Source organism: Eumetopias jubatus, unplaced genomic scaffold (assembly GCF_037043125.1).
Source record: "Eumetopias jubatus isolate StellerSeaLion01/CBP00866 unplaced genomic scaffold, mEumJub1_p1.0 scaffold_9, whole genome shotgun sequence".
Taxonomy (NCBI): domain Eukaryota; kingdom Metazoa; phylum Chordata; class Mammalia; order Carnivora; family Otariidae; genus Eumetopias; species Eumetopias jubatus.
This window is the reverse complement of record NW_028274815.1, coordinates 82,705,215-82,727,530: the sequence shown is the minus strand read 5'-3', so window position 1 is coordinate 82,727,530 and position 22,316 is coordinate 82,705,215.

Sequence of the window (22,316 nt, the reverse complement as noted above, 5' to 3'; positions counted from 1 at the left end):
AAATTATTTTATATCACTATTAATTGTTGATGATAAAAATTTCTAAGACATGCTATTTATAAATTACCACCTTATGCTTTAATTCATTAAATTTGATCCTAAGATTGTTAAGGACACATTCATGTATATACATGTCCTGTAGGGGAGAGTTCATGGTTCGTGGCTGGTTTGTCTCCAAGCCTGACTTCACTTGTGTTCTTCCGTAAACTTGTTATCTAGACTTCCCACATACCTCCCCATTCACCATGAGCACCCAATTTCCCACCACACACTAGAGGTTCTGTGTACTGGAAACTTAAGCAGAAATCAAAGACCACAGGAGAAAATTAGAAGGACAAAAACTGTCCTTGTTGACATCAAACTTTGGAGAAATGCTTGTTGACTACCCAGAGATGTCCACTGTCACAGAAGCATATGTGACAGAATCAATCCCAGAGAAAAAGATCAGGAGAAGAAAAGGAGAGCAGTGAAACTTCAGGCCAAGAAAATAATTGCTTAAAGTGGGGACTGGACAAAGGAACCTGAAACATCATCAAAATCATTAGAAAAAAAACAAAACTACATCAAAAACAAATTGGCATCATTGGCCCCCCAGGGTTGTGAAGTAGACATGCTCCAGCTTAAATTTAATTCAGATGCACCTAAAATTTACTCATTTAAAAAGTCATTAAATGTGAACTTCTGAAAAATATGACTTTGTGTGTTTGTAAGAAAAGTTGTGATGAACAAGTTTATCAAGAATCGTTGGTACTTAAAAGGTTTGGAGGAGTTACAGAGTACAGATTAATTTTGTGTAAAGCAAAAGGAAGAAGTAATATGTGTAAAAGCATGTTGTAAGCTTTAAAATGTCTCACACAAACACATAAATGGATCATGGAATAATATCTATGAATAGAAAACTTTAATTATTTAGGCCTCACTTTTAGGGTATAATCTGTCACGGAGGTAGTTACTGACAGTCTTGAGATCCTTGATGGTTTTTTCATGGAAAAGTCTTCCTATGAAAGTATTGCATAAGAAGACATCACTTATTTAAATTTAATGCTTATTTCCCATTTTTGGGAAATTTTGAGATATTTTCTTTAAGTGCAAACAGAAATTATTATGGAAATCTACTTCAAATTTTTGTATTTTTCAGGGAAGAAAAGAAATATGATCATGCCTGAATTTCTGAATTCTCTGATCATTTTCTCCAACACACCGATATTTACCCATCTCATCTGGAGTCATTGCATAATTAGGGGCTTGTGAAAAGCAAACTAGAACATAGTTAAATGAATTATTTCATTTATAAATAGAATAGTTTTCTGTTTCCATCTACATTATTTTATACTATTAAATTTGTGGTGATTTGTTAGGCAGCAAGAGAAAACTAACAACTTTATTAAGTGTGGCAATACACATGACAATGCATCGTATCATTTTCAGAGTTTTAGCCTGCTTGGTATGGTAGGAACTATTTTGTGCAAATTAACGACAGGCCACAGAAGGAAGTATCTTGTTTAAGATTTTGGGAATGGAGCCAAAACTACAGTTTAAATTCCTAACTTCTCTTTGAGACCTTTTTTCACATTTTACTCTGTCGTATGAAGTGTATGCTTGATATTTTATTACTTTTGTTTCTCATTACTTGGTGCTTTATTGAATCTATCCAGTCACATGATATCTAGAGCAAATGTCAAGCTCTTTACTTTCCAGTAGTTTTCAGTAATTAAAACTAGTCTTTTTCGTGTAACACTTAGATGTTTTATATCATTCCGAGCTACTCCCCTCACCCAACGCAGGCTGGACTTACAGTCTGAGGAGCACAGAGCTAAAAGAGGCTGTGGAACTAAAACTCCTCCCTTTTTCCCTCTGTTTGATTTTGGATCCTCTACTGGTAAGGACTGTTTAATGAGGTAAACAGTGCCTAAATGGGATGCCTGGGTGACTCAGTTAGTTAAGCATCTGACTCTTGGTTTTGGTGCAAGTCATGATCTCAGTGTCCTGAAATAGAGCCCCATGTCAGGCTCCACACTCAGCGTGGAGTCTCTCTCTCCCTTTGTCCCTCCCGCTCATGTGTGCTCCTCTCTCTCTCATTCTCTCTCTCTCTTTATCTCTCTAAAGTAAATAAATCAATCTTTAAAAAAAAATAAACAGGTGGATAGGAAAGCAAGCCCCTTTATGAACAACTGTGATCCTTTTTGTGTTGGTTTTCGATGAGTCTCTAGCTAGTGACAAATTTCCATGAATACCCTAAGGAGAAAGTGTCCCAAAGTAAACTGGTATAAAGTGGGATCTCTGGAGAGCTTTGCCAGAACCTCCTATTGCAGAGTCCCCTGCCTAGCCCTTTGAAAGCCCTACCTACAACCTTCATCAGGACTTCTTTTCATTCAGTTTTGCTTCTGGGGGCCCTTGATTGGAGCCTATTTTCTGGGATGTAGTACTGTCAAGGCTCAAGGTAGGGACTTTTGCAATGTCCACAGGAAACTAACACAATCTTGTAATACCCAGGACTGGATCTGTAGACTTCTGTCATCACTACCCTATGCTTGCCCCCACCATCTGTTTCCAATTCTCTTCTCCCTAATGATTAGGCATAGGGAATGATGAGCAAATCTGTTGCTTAAGGTGACATCCCAGAAGGGGATGCAAAGCTAGCCACTGCTTCTGATAGTCTTCCATTCATAGGTGATGCTCTGATTGTTCTCTCATTTGCTCCTTGACATAAACACTGAATTCCCCACACAGCCTATGACACTGATGACTCTCAGGAATTCTTATCCCTCTGTCCTCCCTACCTTTTAAATATAGATTGGGAGAGGTGACTAATGATGGTAGGGGCCATTCTGTCACTTCTTGGCAAGGCAATATCTGGCATGAATTATTGGTTGCTTGCTTTAGAGTATGGACCATGCAGTGTTATTTGTTTTTAGCTGTGTGCTCCCAACCCCTAAGTCGGGGACAAAAGAGACAGTCCCACTAGGTATTTATTACATTACTCTGGGAAATTCTGTTCTAGTTCAACCTATAACAGGGGGAAAGGGGAAAAGTGACTCATCTAAATGTCATATCAGTATTTGGGCTTAAACTGTTACTCTTGGTTTATAATTCCATTTCTTTTAAGCTCGTTGATAGTAAATCAGTATTCAAGAAATATTAATATGATTGCAATAGGATCTGCATTTCCATTGTTATCTGTGAGTACTACATTATCTGAGACCTTTGGGAAATTTTTTTGATTTAAGTGTTTAAATAAGCAATAAAATTTGGGGATCAGAGTAAAGCAGCCTTTATGAGATGAAGAGAGGTGACTATATTTAATGTGGCTAGTTTTGAAGTTATTCTGGCACTTTAAAAAAATACGAACTGATGGTGTTGTTAGACACTTGAATGTTTGGGGAGAAAGTGAAGATCTCCACATGAAGTGAAGAACACCAATTCCTAAATTATGTATAAATCCAGATGTAGTTGTACTCAGGCATTTACCATATCTCTCTTTAAGTGACAAATTTGTAGGAAGCTGGCAAAGGTGGGAGGGGGGAGAGAAATCCATGGTTTGTGACAGGGCCACCCTAGGTTGATTGTGAGATAAGAAACCTAACAAAATATAGGGGAACCCTCCAGAATTGACAGCCAAGCTGAAGTCAAGTTGAAGTCTCTAGGGTTGTCAGAGTGGAAGGAGAAAGGTCAAGAGCACTGATAAAATCTGAGATGTCCTGAAGGAAAGAGCTATTAGTCCAAGATGGCACATAAATTATAGCTTCTTTCTGGCTGGGAGATAGTGAAAGTGCATGGGAAATATATCATTATTATACTTTATTTTTTGAGTGCTGTGCTGGCATTGGATTCTGGATCATGTTAAGCAGGATGGATAAAACGCTACCATAAGCCAGTACAGTAATGGATTGAGTTACACAGACCAACAAGGGGGAGAAAATGATACAATGACCAACAGTAAATGAGATAATGCTCTTTTCCCCCCATTTTTTACACTATTTGTTTTTCTCAAAATAAATCTTTAAGTAAGAGACCCTTGTTCATACATTAGTTCAATAAAAAATTTATTGATTTTGTATTATACACCTCTTTGAGGCACTGGGAAAACTGATATAATAAGATTTATTTCATATCCTTATAGAAATAATCATTTAGAGAAGAAAAGGGATGTGAAAAGTAGTAATTAAAACACTGCACAGTCGTTGTCAGCAGTGGACATCATTGCTCTGTTGTCCATCATATTTTCTTATAAGAGCAATACAGATTTTTTTCTGATGAAGGAACATTGCCCCTCACCATCTTGGAACCATGGTTTCTGTATCTCAATTACATTACCTGGCCCAGCACCCAAGCCTGACCCTTAGAGTCAAATCTTTTCTCATTGCGATCAAGGATGAGGCTCAGCCCCCCCAAGGTGGTGAAGCTAGAGGTTAAGCACTAAACATTCCTTTAGGGGATTCTGAAGCCAGTCGTCTGAGAGTCAGATTGGAAGACTGGGGGTTCCATTCTCTAGATGGTCATCCCTGAGATTCAGATAACCTCTCACCTTTGGTTCAGTGCTTCTTAAAACAATATATATATTTTTTTTTACTAAGCTAATTCTGGTTTAATTTTTTAAATCAACTGTATCAAGAAAGAGTTTGAATTTCTCTGAAGTTATTATTTGGACAAGCATTATTGAAATTGTCATATGTGGCATATGGGTAATAGAATTATATGAAAGGAAATGAGACCATGGCTCACAGTTAAGTTCAAGGATTCTTTTCCTAATGACCCCAACAGCAGTTTGTTTTGTTCCAGGTATAGAAGACAATAGTTGGTCCTATTCCATTCATCCTGTAAAGGTGCTATCACGGATTCAGGCATTTGGTGTAGCAAAAAAATGAGAATTTTTCCAGCACAATGAAAAGTGGCAACGAGAACAAAGATAACCAAAGAAATAACATGTCCTTCAAATGATTAAAAGAAAGTAAATCAAAGAAAGAATGGGAAAGAAAATGCCTGGATGTCTCTAGATAACACAATTCAGATTTTAAATGATGTGCAAAGCAATAGGAAGTAGGAGATAAGAATAAGTCATAAAGGCAAGGTCAAAGCAGAAGTGAGATGGAAAGTATCATCTTATGAAAGGATCGACCCTAGTATTTGGGCCAAATATGAGCAGGGGTAGGAATGAGAAAATAAAAACAAACTAAGATTAGAAATTCAGCCTTTAACATGTACTTAAAGAGAAATGGTGGAAGAAATTGTATAGGTATTTTGGAGATTATAGAAGCTTCAGTTCACAGAAGCTGGGGAACTATTTTCCTCAAAGATTTCAGTTGCAAGCTTTGAGATTCAGCATATTTAGAATGTTCTTCATATCTAGATTTCTACTTCTTAGTTTTAAACTTATTCTTGAAGTCAGCAGTTGTAGTTTTGTATAAAATGCAGAATTTGAAACCAGAAAAAAACACTTTATAGACTGCCCTTTGAAATATCACCTTGTCCTGGACACTAACACTTAATACTTTATTTCAATGAGAAGCGACATTGGCCTATGGTATTGTCAAGCCTGTGCTGTATAAGATGCAAAAAAAAAAAAAAAAGTTGACAACAAATGGCACGTTGCTTGTAAATTCAAGCAAAACACTTCTTTTTAGGAAAACCAGAACTGAGAGAACAAGGGTTTTTGAATCGTTTATAAAACATTCTTAAACTGTGTTTATCAAAAATGATGGAACATAATAACGGTTTTAAAAGGATAATTATAAAAACCATTGTTGATGACAATATAAAATCTGATCTCATATAAATTATTTAGTGCCTTTATTCAAATATTTAGGAGAGCATTTTGTTAGTATTAGACTGGCACTAAAGCTAAGGAGATAAGATATTCTCAAATCACCATTATGGAAAACATCTATTTTGATCACGTTTTTACAATGAAAGAAAGCAAACTTTTTCTTTACAAGACTAGATAATAAATATCTGTCGGTCATATCATCTCTCCCACAACTACTCAACTCTACCATTTCAGTGCAAAAGCAACCATGGACAATATACAAACAAAAGAGCATGGCTGTGTGTTAATAAAACTTTATTTACAAAAAACAAGGGGCGGGCTATATTTGACCCATAGGCTATAGCCTCCTGACCTCTGTTTTATAAGTAGCAAAGAGAAACATGACCTTTATAATTGTACTTTTCCCTATTTCTTCCAATTGATGGTACTTAATAGCAATACAAGATAAATGCCACAATGAGGCAGTAAGAAATGGACTTCACAAAAAAGAACTAAGTAGCCTTCCCTAGTGTTCCAGACAATAAGGTAGAATGAAGGATACATTTCAAATAGCACTCCATTACTAAGTGCTGACATGTTCTGAATGGAGGTGTGCCTGGCATCCAAGAGATCCTCAATCCATTAGTAGAGGAGTAGACCAGCCTTGAGAATCCAAATCAGGGGTGGCAGCCATATACACTGCTCCTTGCTTCGTCTCTCCATCAAGAATTTCCCTAGCTTCTAGTGCATGCTGAGCTCTGCAAATGATACAATTTATTATCCCTTTTCTAATTGTTTGTATTTGCAGTTTAGGCCTTCTGCATGTTGGAGGATACCAAATGTATGAATTTAAATAGTACTCTTTTGGCTTATAGGTTGCATGGAAATGGGATGAGTTTACAATTAAATGGTAAACAAAGGACTTTATGAACTATTAGACTGACCTGATTATATTTTTAAGACCTTGAAAGAAATACTTTCTGTTTATAACTGAGATTTGACTGTGTCTTACTCACTAATTTAAGGATTAGCTCCAATTTAAAAAAAAAAGGATAAAATGACTTTATTTTTTTCAGAAATGCTAATTAAAGCAATTAGTACTTTTTAATCAGAGCAGCTGGACTCTTGTGCCGTTACTCTCTTGGCAGAAACATAGGTAATCCATTGAAAACTTATTTATTGCATATTTAAACATGAAAACTACTACAGTAAGAACCACACAGAAAATACAGAATTGGAACTGGCCTCTTTAAAATATCTGCTAAGGAGAAACAAGATATGTGCAAGAATTGACTACAGCGTAATTAATGATAACTCTCAGGAGCTGCAAACTAGTGTTATCAAAATGGCATGTATATTATATCCTGATGGATTAAAGTTTGCAAGAATGAAGTAGTAAAAATGGAATAGGGCCAACCAGAGAAGCAAGAGTAAGACCTGCTGTAAAGCCTGTACTAAGTGTGAACAGAGGAGGGCATTTGCCTTCAAGAAGTCAGCACAGAGATGAGGCCGAATAAGACACTGAAAGAAAACTGTCAAGACCAGCTCTGGTTAAAGTAGTAGAGTGGGTGAAAACTGGAGTGTCCGAAATCCACTTATAGTGACTTTTCATGCAACTGTAGCATCTCTTTTCCATAAGTCTTCAGTATTTCCATTCACTAATTTATTCATTCAACCTATAAACATTCATCAAATTATTTCTTAGTGGCAGTTGTCATGGCTACCATGACTTGGAGACCACCAACCAAGACCAAACAGCAGTACCAATGGATTAGTATTCAAGGAAAGCACATCAGGAATCTCAGTTGGTAGATCAGAAGTGCTCATCCAAGTGCACCAGAAAACCTGGGCCTGACTGGAAGTGGCTTTCCGTGTTGGATCAGAGGGGAAGGAATTCATCATATCAGAAGAGAAAGTTCTTGCACATTAAGATAAATCAAACAATAAGGACCTGGAAACGAAGGAGAGAGAGAGATTGTATCCCCAGAGCCTTTGTTCTCTGTTACAGCAAATGGTGCCACGTGTCCCCACAGCCAAAGACCAAAATGATGGTAAAGAAAATATGTTTAGAAACTTTGTGGAAAACACTGACGGGAAATGAAGAAGAGCTAAAGAAAGAGAGAGAGATTCTATGTTCATGGGTTAGAATTGTCAATATTGTGACGACATCAATTCTTCCTCACATGATCTATAGATTCAACAAAATTCCAATAAAAATCCCAGCAAACTATTTCTAAATATCAACAAACTGATTTTAAAGTTTATTTGGAAATGCCAGAGACCTGAAAGAGCCAACAAAAAAGTGAAGAAGAAGAAGAAAAGAAGAAGTAGAAGAAGAAGGAGAAGAAGGAGAAGAAGAAGAGGGAGAAGAAGAAGAAGAAGAAGAAGAAGAAGAAGAAGAAGAAGAAGAAGAAGGAGGAGGAGGAGGAGGAGGAGGAGGAGGAGGAGGAGGAGGAGGAGGAGGAAGGAGAAGAACATAGTTGGGGGACTACTACTACCCAACATCAAGACATATTATAAAGTTATAGTAATAAAAATAACATAGTATTGGTGAAACATAAAAAATATGCAACAAAATAGGAACCCAGAAATAAATACACAAGTGAATTTGACAAAGTTATAACAACAATTAAATGAAGTAAAAAATGGTATTTTCAACATATGCTGCTGAAACAATTAAATGTTCATATGCCCCCCAAATTTTTGTTTAAATGAGCATCAGTCACAGCCTTCTAACTTACACAAAATAGGTAAGTGTACAATGTGAAACTGAAAATATCTAGAACAAAATGTATGTGACTTTGGGTTTGATGATGAGTTTTTAGATACAACATGAAAATCACAATATCTGAAAGAAAAATCTGGTAAGTTGGACTTCATTAAAATTTAAAAATTTTGCTCTTTGAAAGATACATGAAAGAAAGAAAACACAAGTCAGTGACTGAGAGAAAATATGTGATAAAGGACTTACATCTAAATTATACAAAGAATTTTTAAAGTCAAAATAAGAAAACAGACAGCCCAATTAAAAAGTAAGCAAAAGATCTGATCTAAAAAGATCTGAAAAATAAGCAAAGAAAATATAAAGATGGCAAACAAACATACGGAAAGATGCTTGACATTATTCGTCATTATGGAACTGAAAATGAAAATAGCAATGAGATACTACTACACATCTATTAGAATATCTAAAATCCAAAAAAGAAAAAAAAGAAACCTTACAACACCAAATGCTGCCCAGGATGTGGAGCAATAGAAATTCTCATTCACTGCTGGTGGGAATACGAAATGGTATAGTAACTTTGGAAGACAATTTAGCAATTTCAAAAAGCTAAACAGTCTTACTATCCAATCTAGCAATTGCACTCCTAGTTATTTACCCAACTAAAACTTATGTTATTTGAAAACTGACATTCATTCAAAAACCTGCATGAGAAATTTTATAGCTATTCATTCATAATCTCCAAAAAAATCTTGGAGCAACCAGGATCTCTTTCAATAGATAATGGATAAACAAACCGTGGTATATCCAGACAATGGAATAATATTCAGTTAAAAAAAAGAAAGAAAGAAAAAATGGGCTAGGAAGTTATGCAAAGATATGGATGGACATTAAATGAATATAGCTAAGTACAAGAAGCCAGTTTGAAAGGGTTATATAATAGGTGACTCCTATTATATGACATTCTGGAAAAGATAAAACCACAGAGACAGTAGAAAGATCAGTGGTTGCCAGCTGTTTGAGAAATAAGGAGCACAGGGTTTTTCTTTTCTTTACTTTTTTTTAAAAAGGGTATATAATACTGTAATGGTAGATACATAACAGTTTGCATTTTATTAACCCATATAGTTTTAAGGCACAAAGAGTGACTCTTAATGCATACAAAAAATAATAAGTCATTTAAGCATAAAAGAATGCCAGGATGAAATGCAGAATGTGACAATAAAGAAAATCGGATCACTTTTAAAGTGTATGAAATATCTGTAAAAAGCATAAAGGGAAAAATACTTGTGTTAAGTTCTTACTGAAATGAATAGTCTGTAAGAATAAAGACAAAAGAAATTGTACATAAGACCTATATTCTAGCTGATAAAGTTGTTTCTTACCAGACATGTGCATTAACAATTTGAAACCTCTATCAAAGCTTACTGGAACTGAACAATTATGTAAATGGATGATGGAAGATTGGAGCCAGTTTAAAGATAAGAGAGCCTAGAAGGTTAGAATGACCTATGCAGTGAAGGATCAATGTTGGCAAGATCTGTATGAACTCATGCTTAGCTTAATATTGATACAGATGGTTACATATGGAAATATTTATGGTGTATATACATGGGCTAGTATACACACAGATTTCCTTGCTCTGTCAGCTGGGAGATCTGTATGAACTCATGTTTAGCTTAATATTGATACAGATGGTTACATATAGAAATATTTATAGTGTATATACATGAGCTAGGATACACACATAGATTTCCTTGCTCTGTCACCTAGAGCCAACAATACCAAAGGAGCAATGAATATATCTAGTGCCCAGATCTTGATTTCTCCAATATATAGAACAAAGTTTCCTTGGAAAAATGGCCAATTGGCTGATTATAGGACTGGGGCAGGAAATATATGAGATGATTCGGGGTGATCTACTGTGATAGAAACGACAACAAAACAACAAAAAACATCCATAATGATGGATCAATGTCAAAGAGACACAAAAGCCAACTGAAAGAGCCCCTCTTGGTCATAGACTGAGCAATTTGAACAATAAAATTAAGTAGCATTGGATTATGCCCAAAGTATGAAATACCCATGAGTCAATTCTGGGAAAACAAAGTGATTAAATGTAAAATAAATGGAATAGAAACACATAGAAGAATTTGTTTCAATCCTCCACTCTTAAGGAAGTGAAGCATAACTCCTTACTCTCTAAGTGTGATCTTTCCCCAGTGTTTTCCTTCCAAAAAGTAAAGTATGGAAAGGGGGTGGAAGGAAAAGAGTAACTTTAAGGTGGAGAGACCTGGACAAATATGACCTCAGCCAGGAGATCAAGATTAACAGTAACAGCAATATCATCTTGGCAGTATGTACTCTCAATTAGATGTAATGAGAATGGCACTTTATTCCTGTGGTTTTCCTCCTAAAATTTCATAACCCCATTCTACCCATGAGAAAAGCATCACACAAATCCCAGTGGAGGGCCATTCTACAAAATACCTGACCTCCTCAAAACTCCAGAAGTCTTTAAAAATGAGAGAAGTCAGAGGACCCTGGGTGGCTCAGTCAGTTAAGCAGCTGACTCTTGCTTTCAACTCAGGCCATGATCTCAGGGTCGTGGGATTGAGCCCCACATCAGGCTCCTGCACTCAGCGTAGAACTTTTTGAGATTCTCTCCCTCTGTCTCTGCCCCCCCCTTCTTTTCTCTCTCTTTCAAAATAAATAAATAAAATCTTTTTAAAAAATGAGACTCCAAATACAAGAAACCTGTGAAAGATGATTTGAAATCTGCTCCTCAATGGGCATGAAAAAGTAGAGGGCAAAGCTGGAGAGTTTCCAGGTGTGACCATTCCTGTGGCTCTATTTTGATTCCCAGGTGTGTGTGGATATGTGAGCACAGGGATCCCCAAACATAAGGAGGAGTACACAAAATGCTCAAGAAGGCAGTCCTGGAGTTAGAATTTATAGATTGGAAACCCAGTTTTACCATTTACTAATGGTGTGACCTGGTGAAAATAATTTCATCTTCAAGTCCCTTAGCTTCCTCCTCTACAAAATGCATGTGGAAAATAAGAATTCATACCTCATAAGGTTTTCAGGCTTCAGTATGTTAAAAGACTAGTAAGAACACCTGTACATAGTAGACACTCAATAAATCTTAGCTAAGATTTTTATTCATGTGAAGCTCTGCTCCATAGGTTTATCGAAGTTTTCCATCAAGTACCTCTCCATTGTTCCTAGTATCTACCCTAGTGTCTCACTCAAAATAGAAACTTCTATTCTTCTACCCCTTTCCTGAGAAAAATATGAGACTGTGTGGAGAATTGAGTGAGGTGTTCAGGGTAGTGTTGGAATGATTCAGACAACAAAGTGTATGGTGCCCCTCCACCATTTTTGAGACAGGTCAAGAAATCTTTCACATTATTTGGGAAATTATTTTATGGACAATTATTCCCAATTTGTGATAATGAGTTTTGGACTAAGATTATGAAAATTAATAAAATAATTTCTCTCTCTTTCTCTCTATAGTGGTTTTCTAGGGTTTTATTTTTCTTTAACAAACTTTTATTTTATATAAATCTAGATGTTATAAACTAGACAGTTTTAGCAGTTTGGATATAGCTACCTTTTTTTTTTTTTTATAAAGGAGCACAGAACTGACAAGGTATTTTTCCCATACCATATAATCCATTTTATTCTAGGTCTAGAATCATTTTACCTAAGGGCTGACTATAAAGTTATATCTCAGGGCACATTAAATATTTCTATCACTGTTAAAATTGAATACAACTTGACTGTCAATCACACATTAACTTTTTGCCTAGAAACCACATAATAACCAAATTAATAAGTAATCTTCCAGTTCTGAACTTATTGAGAGTCCAGTTAAAAGATAAGACAGATGGTGATGGAGCATAAATCATTACTAATGAGGGCTGCTTTGGAGGATGTGGCTTAGGTAAATGAAGAGCAATGAGCTTCCTAATAATCCCGGAAGAAAAAAAAAAAAAAACAGCCTCCATGCCCTCAATCACAGATAGTGCAGGACAATGGTAGCTTCACCAAAGGGGGGGCAGAACTTTTATATATATGTATGGCTTGGGTAGCCAGCCAGAGTGTGCTCCCTACAATCAGGTGGATCATGAAGAGAAAAGAGGCTGCATGCCCCACATATGCCCACCTCATTTCTCAAAGCCATCAAAAAAGTCGTTCCCCTGCAAGAGGAATTGTTCATGCCCATGGTCACATTCTCGACCCACAAACCCCCAGAACTGTTCAAGCATGGAAATCTTAAATTTGAATACCTGCCTCTTGGATCACTAATTCCCATCTTTTCAGATGTCTCACTTGCAGACATGTCAGTCATTTAGTCCCTCCATTTCCCCTGGGTTACCACCTGCTGTTGATCTCACTCACTTCCCTACCAAATCTAGACCACTTGACTAATCACCCAGAGCCCATGCTCCAGAAAAATTTCATATCCTTCGTAATTTTGGGGGATGAATTGGGAAAGGTTGCTGTGGTCAGATCATGAAAGGCCAAAAATGGCACAAGGAATGACTGTATGGTGGGGGGCAAATATGTACATTTCGATGGAGATGAAGCTGGCCAGAACAGAAGCAATGGCCAGGGCAGCATTGAAAAGAATATAGGCATGAGCTACTGCAGGATCAACGGGACCTGAAAGTGGAATGAACTGAAGAGTAAGAGGCATCAAAGGTGGTCTAAGAAAGTACACAGCACGTGAGCAATTCAATGCATATATGTTGAGTATCGTATAGTACTTGTAATCAATATTTTAATAAGATTATATTAATATAAGATAACTCAGAAGATTATAGAGACTTCTCTGCACACTAAAAGTATTGTACATAGTTTATGATATAATAAACTGAAATTCATCTTACATAACTCTTCCTCTTCTCACTTTGGTATTTTCCTCATTGCTTTCATGTAAACAGTCACTTTGTTCTTGTGCCCCATGTACATTTAACTCATTTCCATTAAATGGGCAAGAATTTGATGACATCACTTCCTAAGAAACTCTGGATTAAGCACAATTATACTAACATAGACTGACACTTACAATGTACCAGACACTTTGCTAGACATTATCTTATTTAATGGTCAGAACAACTCTCTCAGATATCTATTATTATATCCAATTTATGGATATGTAAACTGAGAGTCTAAGGAATAATTATGTTTGCTCAAATCCACACAGCTGATGGACATGGGGCAGGATTCCAATTCAGGTTTTCTGATTGTACTAGCTGTATTCCTATAGATCCTAGACTCTCCTCACATGTGGTAGACTGTAAAATGAAGTATAAACTTTGCCTCATCCCCCTTTACTATTTTGTTGCTAATACCTGTTGAGTAATTATTGCTTTACAGAATTATTCCTAAATGTTTTATGCAAAACAAACAGAACACAACAATAAACATAAACATGCAACTATGTCTCTGACTATAATTTAAATCTGATAAAACCTGACTATATGTGAATTTTTTTTTTTTGAAGATTTTGTTTATTCCTTTGACAGAGAGAGACACAGCGAGAGAGGGAACACAAGCAGGGGGAGTGGGAGAGGGAGAAGCAGGCTTCCGGCTGAGCAGGGAGCCCGATGCAGGGCTCGATCCCAGGACCCCAAGATCATGACCTGAACCAAAGGCAGTCGCTTAACAACTGAGCCGCCCAGGTGCCCCATATGTGAATCTTTTTAAAATAAATATAATAGTTTAATCAAAGATGCAAGGCTGAGGGGTGCCTGGGTGGCTCATTCCATTAAGCATCCGACTCTTAATCTCGCTCAAGTCATGATCTCAGGGTCCTGGGATAGAGCCCCTTGTGGAGCTCTGCACTGGGTGTAAAGTCTGCTTAAGATTCTCTCTCCCTTTCCCTCTGCCCCTACCCCCTCCGCTAAAACAACAACAACCCCCAACCCCCACACAAAAGAAACAAAAACAAAGATGCAAGGCTGAATGTTATCCTATGCTGCCTCACTTAACAGAGAGGTGGAAAGAGGAACTGGTAAAGTCCGTATTTCTTAGTAATAATCCCAGACCTTTGCTGGGTTTTTTTTTTTTTTTTTTTTTTACTTACTAATCTTCTGTTCTTTTAAGTTCATATTTTGTAATTATTCTGCTCTCTCTTATTAATGACTTCCAAATGTAGCTCATAGAATTCCTCATTACCAATGACCTCCCTATTCACCAAAATATATATATATAAGTACATCTGAATTTTCATTCTGATCACCATGCAAAAATAAAATATTTTCAGAATAGGAACTCAAAATTTCTCTTTTGGATCACAATATATAGTCTTTAATTCTTTCACTTCTTATCCATATCAGACACAGTATTTGCTCTCCTCTTACATGTCCTGATTTTTTTCCAGGAGAACTTCCTTTAAAAGCTGGATTGACTCCTTTGTCATTGATTTCAACAACCGTTACTACCTGGAATCCACCATCTCTTTGTCTGCTTTGTCAGTTCATTAGCACCTGCCATTAATACGTTCTATTTCTTTTCCCATACTACTGAAAAGAGTTGGAAAATATTCTGGAACCACACTGATTGAGTCTTAAAAAAAACAAATAGATGACTCTCATAGTATAGGCATGTAGAAATGTACATAAAAATTATAGTTAAATGTAATACATAGCGGATCTTGAAAGAAAGAAATCGATGTTCCCATAAAGAAAAATACAATTCAAAGGGTATAAATCAACTGAAGACTCTGACTCATAGGGTTTTGGATTCTAATTAGAACTGAGAGCTTAGGTTTTAATGGCCCTATGGGTTTAGTTGCTGGAATTGCTTAAAATGCGCACTGTTCAAGCACTGGATGCCCAAGAGGGCTCACTTCCATGGCTGGAAGTTGAGAGGTATCAACCAGGAGCTCAGCTATAGCTGTTGACCAGAGCACCTACACCTGCTACCTGGATTCCTAGAGGGAGCATTCCAAGAGCAAATGTTCCAAGACGAAGCACGAGGACCAAGCAGTCCAATTAGGAGTGAGACGCAGGACTGGCATGGCATCCTTCCAATGTACTTTATCAATTAAAGCAGTCAGGAGCTCAGTCCAGATTTAAGCGGGTAGAGAAATGCACATCAGCTCTAGCTGGGAAGAGTGGCCATCCTTAATATGTCATGGGCATCATATTCACAAGATTCTAAGCTAGGCTTTATCTTCTACAACTCGTGTGATTTATTCTCTTGAACCCTTTTCTTAATCTGCTTACCAGAGTTGTCCTAACAATGAGAGGTAATATTTGCAAAGTTCTGCTCATATAGTAGACATTCAAGAAATGATAACTTCCAAACACTGACAAGTCCTTTAACTACACGAATTTATTGTATGGATTTTGTGGGGTGCAGAAACATCTGAGTACGGTAAACTCTAAATTAGCATTTGAATGAAAGCATGAATAAGTTAAATCCCCAGTGCAGTAATCTTGTCTTACTTGTCTTTGCAGCATTCCAACAAAAATCTTCCTTCTAATATAGCTTCTGTAAATATTTCCTTAATTGGATTGTTGAATTGAAAACTGGTTTTCTTTGTGCAGTTAGCACTCACATTGACCAAAATACATGGCATTAAATGAACTAAATTTGAAAGATTTGCATATTTAGAGAAGTTTTTACTTAGGTAACTTCTATGCGTTGGTGCTGGGAGTAGAAAAATTTGGTTGAAGAAAAGGCAGAAAGATGAGCTTGATATATGATTTACAGCTGGTATCACTTAAAAACCGATAGATCAAGATGTGTCTGAGGTTATCAAACAAAGGAATGATACAGTCCTCTCAGATATAAGGAAACATTTTGTTCTAGCTCTTTTCATAAACACTACACTACCAAGATCTAAACTTTGTAGGGATTACCTCTGAGGTCAGGCTAAGAATAATGGCAGTATAAGTAAAAAGCAATAAATATTTGTGACAGTTTTATTTTCTGACATCATTCTGATTCAACAATAAAATTCACTGTAAAGTTGGCTCTCAATTTCATAGCAAATAAGGGTGGTTTCTGTGCATTTCAATTATTGTGTATAATTTTTAAAATTGTGTTTTCTTGGTAACACTGTTAGTGTATTGTGTGTCAGAGGTTTCAATGACTCTGCACTTTGTTTTGAAGATAGCCTTATAAAAAAATACTGTGTAAAAGAAGATCCCTTCCTTTGCCACACGGGAGTTATATCATATTTTATAATGTCTTACAATGTAACAAATTTTGTTCAGTTATTCACAGTCCAAGTAATAATACCTTGATAAATCTATTAATTGCCTTTTTATTGTCACTTCTGTTGTCAAAATAATAAATAGTAACTTTTAGTTCAGGAAAATTTCCAAGATTGCATATAGTGAAATCTGGCAGCTTTTCAGAAAGATCTCCTCAGCAGAGGCTACCTAAATGCATAAAGGTTAATTAAACCAAATCTTTCTATTTTATAACAATTGGAACAAAGGCCTCCAATTAAATAAAATCTGCATAATTACAAATCATTTCTATTTATTGTATTGTGTCGTGTGTCTTTCTGTCAACGTTCTTCAAGTATTAGATATTGTAGATCATCACACAGATCCACCTAAGTATTCTGTTCATCTTCACGGTATAGCTTAGCATAAAAAAAATCATCCGTTAGTTGAATAATATTCATATGTGATGAGGATCAAGACAGATACATCACGAGAAATTTACTCTTGAAATCATATCAACCATGCATTTTTTAAGCAAGGACAAAGCTCTGCAAGCATATCCAGTAAATTCTCACCATTGGTTTTAGTTGTCAGATGGGAAACACACAAGAGGGGAGAGGTGAGAAGGAAGATTGCTTTTGTATTTTTTGATAGTGTATTCTTGAAGCTATTGAAATTGCTTTTCAGATTACTTTTTTACTCTTATCATTTGAAGGACTAAATGATATTTACCAAGCACAGTCTTCTAATAGTTAAAAATGTACAACTCCTAGTTTCCACTGAATAGAACTGAGAGACTGGAGCCTGTCTAGTAAAAGAGGAATTATTTATCTGGATTTGGGCAACAAAGCTGTAGCTATGTCTTTTCAACTTATGCGATTTCTACCCACATGGGATATGAGTGAGTGTTAATAATATATAAGAGAGAGGGAGACAGCTAGACCGTGGATTGCAAAGAGCTTACATTACATCCCACATTAGAGACTTTCGGATTTCAGGTTTATTACACGACAGCATACATTCTGTACCATGTGGTAAGACAAGAAAGTCAGCAATTTGGTGTGCTGACATTGCAGCAAAACATAATTTTAATTAGTTCACACAGAGGACACATTGAGGAAAAAGTGACATTTCATTGAGGAATATACTATTAAACCCAACCCTCCTTGACCTGCCATTTATCAGGGTAAGAGCTGAAAACTGTATGACTGGTTAAGACTTTCTCATTGTCCTTTAACCCAGGGGCATATGGCTTGTTTGCAGAAACATTTATTTTGGAAGTTTTTCAGTTCTTTGACATCTGAGTACTAAGACTCTTCATATAACCCTTTTAAAGAAGAAAACACTGATCTTTAATGAAATTAAAGGTAAATCACACATATTTTGAAGAAAAAGTTGGTAGTCATTGGAAATAAAAGTAGATGCAACTTAATTAGTAATAGGTCATACAAAACAATTTTCAGTTTTTGTCCTAAGTTGTTACTTTGGGTAAATAATTAATTTGACTTCCCTTTGTCTAATATCCTCTGTCTAAAACTTAAGACTACATTAAAAAAAAAGAATACATATTATTTTGAACTTGCTTAAAGGCTCTCTTGCAATTTATTTAGAGCTTCTGTTCTCACTGGGCTTGAAGAAGTTCACTCAGCTAGAAGCAGTCTTGAGCACCTTCTCCCCTCATCTCCTATACTAAGTTCCATTAAAAATTTCTTTTTCTACTATGCTCATTGCTATTATCTTCCTTCAGATATTTGTCCTTTTGTTGATATGGACGTTTATTATGGCCTCATGACTCAACACCCAGCTTCACTCTTAAATTCCTTAAACCTTTTCCCTCGGGGTTCCAGGAGTTGAACTTTTTAAAGGCAAACTCGAAGAAACCTGCATTTGCTTAGAAATATTTAATGACTCCATTTTTTAGGAACCAAACTTAAAGTACAAATGTTTCTAAGGGCGACATTTCTTTTTTTTTTTTTAATTTATTTTCTTTTTTTTTTTTTAAGATTTTATTTGAGAGCGCGCATGCGAGAGAGAGAGAGAGAGAGAGAGAGAGAGAGCGCGCACAAGCTGGGGGAGGGGCAAAGGAGGAGGAAAAGCAAACTCCCTGCATAGCAGGGAGCCCGACTCGGTACTCCATCCCAGGACTCTGGGGCCATGACCTGAGCTGAAGGCTGACCCTTAACCAACTGAGCCATCCAGGTGCCCCTTAAATTTATTTTCAATCAATGTGTAACAAATTACCACAAACGTCATGGCTTAAAACAACACCAACATTTGTGTAGATCGGAAGCATGGCATGTCACAGCAGGCTCATCCACTTAGAATACCACAGAGATGACATCAGAGTGTCAGGCAGAGAGTTATCATTTGGCAGCTCTAGAGAAAAAGAAATATTCTTGTTTTTAGAAAAAGAAATCAATTCCTTGCCATCACAGGACTGAGGTTCCAGTTTCAGAGCCATACTCTGCTCCTACAGGCGGCTTACAGCCTCTGAAACAGGGGCCTGCCAGTGGCAGGTCAAGTCCGCCTCCTGTTTTGAATTTCTAACTTATTCCATTTCTGATATTTAGACCTGTACTTAAAGTGCTCAAGTGATTAGTTCAGGCCTACCTGGATAATCTCCTTATTTGAAACTCAAATGATTAGGACTTTAATTACATCTGCAAAATCCCCTCTGAGCTGCAGGACTTGGAATAGCACTTGTTTGAATAACAGGAAGAAGGTCCACGTAGGCCAGTAGTCAGTAATCTTGGGAGCCGCCTTAGAATTCTGCCTGCCACGTAGTCCTTCCATAAACTGGCCCCAACCTACATTTGAAAATCCACTCTCAGGGGTGGGCAGGGGGTTAGTGGCAAGGGAAGGGGGCTCAGTCGGGTTAGGCGTCTGACTTTTGATTTCCGTTGGGGTCATGATCTCAGGGTGGTGAGATCGAGCCTCACTTCGGCTCCATGCTCAGCAGGAAGTCTGCTGAGATTCTCTCCCTCCCTATCCTTCTGCCCCTCTCCCCTACTCACATGCTCTCTCTTTCTCTCAAATAAATAAATAAGTCTTAAAAAAAAAAAGAAAAAAATTCACTCTTAGTTATTCACATCCCTAGGTCAGTAGTTCTCAAAAGTATGTTCTGTGAACCTGCAGCATTGGCATAATCAGGAACTTGTGAGAAATACAATTCCCGAAGCCCACTTCAGACCTACTGCATCACACGCTCTAGAGTGGAGACTACCTACAATTGGACGTCTTTAATAAGCCTTACAGGTGATTTTGAGACACCCTAACTTTAAGAATCACTTCCCTAGATTAGACTTGTCAGTCTTTCACATGCATAAGAATTATCCCAAAATTATTAAACATGGATTCTTCTGCCCCAGCACCAAAGACTGTTTCAGCAGGACTGGGATGGGGCCTGAGAATTTGCACTTCGGAGGAGTTCTCTGGCGATCTGCTCCTGGTGCATGCACCACACGCTGAATAGGACTGTCCTGGAAATGCAGAGAACTCATCTCAGAAAAAGCAAGTACTTCCTGATGTCTTTGACCTTATTCGTGCCGTGTTGTTCAATCCCGGATGCCCTTTCATATCTTGTCACCTGGGATCCTATTTAGTTTCAACACTCATTTCAAAAACCATCCCTCTTTTGGAGTCTTCCCCAGGAAGATGGATGGACCCTCCCATCCCTCTATTTCCCCAGGACTGTGGGTACACGTCAGTGATTACACTCATGGCATTGTAATTATTTAAATCTCTCTCTTCCCCGTATGCATTTTCTATCACTGCTCTCATAAGCTTGAAAGCACTTGGCCTTCAAAATATTTGTTGAATTAATATATGTATGAATTAGTGCATGTCAGGCAAAAGAAAATTAATCTTATATGTATTCATGAAAAACATTTTTCTTGTATGTTGTTTATATTATCACAATATTTGAGAAATTAAGTGTATAACAATACACTAGGGTTTGTGCAGCTTCATTAATAATAAACATAGCCAAATTTGTGGATGACTGAATGCTTGACTGGTTAGATAACCTAAAAACTGTCATTAGTAATCTTATGGCATGTAGCAACAAGGGCTCGAAATGCTATTGTAATTCTATTAAAATAAGAGATGCTAATGTTTGAATAACTAAAGAAGAAGAGAGATTATGTTGAAGGGCAACTTCTGAAGAATCATTACAAGTTAATTTACAAAGAGAACTACTGGAAAACTCCTCAATATTTCCCTTCTAATTTCCATAAAATAAACTGGTATTTGAGTGGAAGATGAATAGGGTCTGTAGCTCACATTCATGCAAATTCAAGTCAATTCACTACTTAGTTTAAAATGGCTTGCCGGTTCACAAGTGGTAACATTACCTTGAATTTATAATTCCATTATATGTCATGTCATTACAGTTTTCAAATCAAGCATTAGAATAGGCACAGGTTACTGATAGTATTATATACCTGGGCCTTCCAAGAACTAACAATGAAAACACTCCATACTTCTTTTAGGCTTCTTTTAATGACAACTTATGTTTATGATGAAATTATGATTCATACTTTGTGGTAGCAGATCTGACACTCCTCAACCTTTAAGAAGGGATGAAATACATATGGTAAAAACTGCTAAAAGCATGTAAAAGAAGCAGAGTGGGTATTGGTAAACATACATTATTTCATTTATTCACTGATCCATTACACAATTTTTGAGTAACTGCCTTCTGGCTAGATAGTGGGCACATAAAGATGATTAACACATGGTTTTTGGAAGATGCCAGTCTATGCAAAAGTTCATCAGTTACTTATGGCATGTAACAAACCACAGTAAAACTTAATGGCTTAAAAATAGCAGCACTTTATTACTTCTTACGGGCCCTCAGGTCCGCTGGGTGGTCCTTCATTTCCCGTGTGCTTTCCTGGTGCTGGTGAAGTTGGATGCAGATCACATGACTAATCCCAGGGCCGAGGTGTGGGACGGAACTGCCCGCCCACAATGGGGCTGGCCAAGAACCGAGTCCCGGGGGCAGTCAAGCTACCATTAATAAATGAGATTAAGGTTGGTAGTGGTGGAGGGATGGACACCGTGTGGTTTTGCAGGCAAAGCTAGCCACATTTTTAAAGGTAAGGTGGAGCACGGGAGCGTTGAATCATGTGACGTCGCTACAGTTAGGAAGTTCTGTTGCAGGGTGTAGAGTGGAGATAGGAGAGGGAGAAAGGTGGCAAGGTTACTTTATGAGAGGCTGGGGAGGGTGCGGTCTACCCTGCAACAGACAATGGGGAATGACCTGAGGAGCTGTGAGCTTTACAGAGCTATTTAGGGCTGGTGTAGGAATGGGGTTGAATTGCAACGCATGGACGCTTATAGGGCAATGTAAATATTCTGACAGGAGATGGCGAGCACCTGAATGCAGCCAAAGGCCTAATGGAAGAGCAGTGAGAACGTTGGGGATACATTTAGAAACTCCTGGTGGATCTTACTAACATCAGTTTCAAAGTCTTTATAGGGCCCCGAATCAGATGTGTTGGGCTGAGTACTGAGCAAGAAGGAGAAATATAAAGTAGAAACCACAAGGACTTCTATTTTGAAGGAAACAAGAATTTCGTCAGGATAGCTTAGCGCCTTAACCATTTTGAGAGCTGTAAACTTGATTTTCTGTATCTGTCCCACATGCATATCT